Source organism: Heloderma suspectum, chromosome 1, assembly GCF_057233095.1.
Source record: "Heloderma suspectum isolate Gila_16-S chromosome 1, 16-S_ref, whole genome shotgun sequence".
Taxonomy (NCBI): Eukaryota; Metazoa; Chordata; class Lepidosauria; order Squamata; family Helodermatidae; genus Heloderma; species Heloderma suspectum.
In genome coordinates, this window is record NC_139458.1 from 263,271,511 (window position 1) to 263,274,404 (window position 2,894).

Below are 2,894 nucleotides of genomic sequence, written 5' to 3' on the forward strand. Positions count from 1 at the left end.
GAGAGGAAGGCCAGGATCTCTTCTTGATCATAATGGGCTCAAGTGACAGGAAGCCAGATTCCGGCTGAACATCAGGAAAAACTTCCCGACTGTTAGAGCAATACGACAGTGGAACCAATTACCTAGGGAGGTAGTGGGCTCTCCCACACTGGAGGCATTCAAGATGAGGCTGGACAGCCACCTGTCAGGGATACTCCAACGTGGATTCCTGCATTGAGCAGGGTGTTGAACTCAATGGTCTTATTGGCCCCTTCCAACCCTATGATTCTTTGATTCTAAGGCTTCTTAGTAGCCTTAGACAAGATGGGTGTCCAGTGGAACAGATGAGTCTGGAAAATGGTTGCATAAGTGTTGTACAGTCAGGGGTGGGTGATGTTAATCCTGCACAAGTGGAAAGATGAATAAAGGCAAAGACCTTGAATGAAAAAGAGACTAGACAAGACTTGAGAAGAATGATGGGGGAAATCAGTGAGAGAATTTTGGAAAAGGTACAGAAGGAGATGCAAAAGATAAAAGTAGATTTAAAGCCAGAATTCATGAGGACTAGAGGATGGAGTCATGGTGGAAGGGATTATTGGTCACAGGATAAGTTTGCTGAGAATGGCAAGCCTATCTGCAGAAGATGTAGAAATATAGGGCACATTGCCAGAAGATGTATGGTAGAGAAGGGTGATGTTGGCAAGAATATTCATGAGTTGGAAAAGTCTAAACACGCTCTGGAACACCAGTTGGAAGAGATGAAAATTCAGCTGGAAGAGTGGGAGGATGATATGCAGGCCATAAAACATTTCACTTTATATAATGTATTTTAATGGGTTTTAATTTTTGTGAACCACCCAGAGAGCTTTGGCTATGGGGCGGTATAGAAATATAAGAAATGAAATGAAATGAAATAAATGGTGCCGAGTTGCATCTGGAAGTGAACTATCAAGTTGTGAAAGCACAGTTTGAGCGGGAACTGTGAGCTTTTGATGGAGAGAATGAAAGAAAGGGAAAGCAGCTGATGAGACAGCTGCGAGAGATGGAAATGGCCCTGGAAGATGAGAAGAAGCAGTGCTCCATTGCTGTGGCTGTCAGAAAGAAACTTGAAAGGGAGCTAAAGGATCTGAAGGCCAACATAAGCCCTTCTAACAAGAATTGTGATGAAGCCAGTGAACAATTCCAGAAGTTGCAGGCTCAAATGAAGGGAGCTGGATGATGCATGTGCCTTCAGAGTAGAAATGCTGGCACAGGCCAAAGAGTATGAAAAGAAGTTGAAGAATATGGAAGCAGAGATGGTGCAAATGCAAGAGGAATTGGCAGCTGCTGAACCTGCCAAGCAGCAGGCTCAGCAAGAGTGGGAAGAATTTGCTGCTGAAATTGCCGACCAGAGTGGCATAGCAGCTCTGGCTTTAGAGGAAAAGCTCTGCTTGGAAGCTCAGATAGCTCTGCTGGAGGAAGAACTGGAGGAAGAACGGAGCAATACAGAGCTGGTGAATGACTGCCTCAGGAAAGCAGTCTTCAGATTGACCAGATAAACATGGACCAGAATACAGAGCGCAACAATGCACAGAAGACCTAACATGCTTGCTAGCAACTTGAGCATCAGAACAAGGAACAAAGCCAAGCTGCAAGAAACGGAGAGTAGTGTGAAGTCTGGATACAAATCTTCTGGCACTGCTTTGGAGGCAAAGATAGCACAACTGGAAGAACAGCTGGATGCAGAGACAAAAGACTGCCAGAATACCAGCAAACATATGTAACATATGAAGAAGGAACTGAAGGACATTGTCCTTCAAGGAGAGGATGACAGTTGTAATGCTAATAAGGTGATCCCAAGTGGAATTCCTGTGGACCAGTGTTTGGGATACCTACGAGGGCAGGGGTAAACTTGGCCGACTTTGAATTGGAGGCACTCCATGAGGTCCAACACGTGTGTTTCTCCCCAAGAGGTTGATTCAGCAATGTAGTGGGGGTGGGTCACAGATGAAAATAATGAGATCTCTGGTTTACCATACAGGATACATGAGGACATATATCATTAGAGGGGGGAGAAGTATGTAATGCCTGTCTCTAAGGGCCTTGGAATGTGGGGGGAGTAAAGTGGGAGGCACATGGAATGGAGAGAGGAGAGGTTGGTTTGAAGAAGGCGGTTGGTGGCTGGGAGGAAGAGGATGCAGAAAGAGAGCGAAGGAGGAGAAAAAAGGATGGAGAAGCCAGCAGTGTGATGGAGAAAGAGACAGTCTGCAGCTCAACGAAGAGTGCAGCTCCGCACAGGGATGGAGAAACCAGCAGCATGGTGGAGAATGAGACAGTCTGCAGCTCAACGAAGTGGGCGGTTCCACACAGGAATGGGTAACCAAGGACTAGAGAACTGGGATAAGCGACCGATGTTGGTCCAGCAACGATAACACTGCTCTTTACAGTAAACTGTGGCTTGAAATCAGAGTTGAACATATTTGGTTCATAGTTCTGTTAATTGTTTTCTTAATGTTATTATTCATCAAACCTTCTTAAGTAAATATTGTTAAATATTGATTTGTTTGTCTCTGCAGGGATTGCAACCTGCCCCTCCTCATCCTAGTTATACCCCCCACACATCACACAGGTGTGATGTAGGTGTAGGTACCCCCTTGCAGACTTTTGGCACTAATGTGTGGGGTGTGGCAGGGGGGACACAGTGGCAGTTATGGTGTCAGTGGTGTGGCTTTGATCCCCATATCCATGTGTAGGTTCTACGTGTGATTTAATGCACAAATTGGGATAAGTATAACTGCCTGTTCTATTGCAGCAAGTAGTGAAGCCTGTGTGTAATCTGAATACTCCAAGTACATAGTATACCCTTTTAGCACAGAGATGTCTGTTAACTAAATCTCAGGCTCTATGAGAGTACTTATTAAACTAATCCCTTCTAT

The 2,894-nt window shown here is 45.1% G+C and overlaps 1 pseudogene; it reads left to right on the top strand.

Annotated features, from left to right (window-relative positions):
- The first annotated feature begins 656 nt into the window (after nucleotides 1–656).
- LOC146359062 (myosin-9-like) lies at nucleotides 657–1,868 on the top strand (annotated as a pseudogene).
- Nucleotides 1,869–2,894: the final 1,026 nt, after the last annotated feature.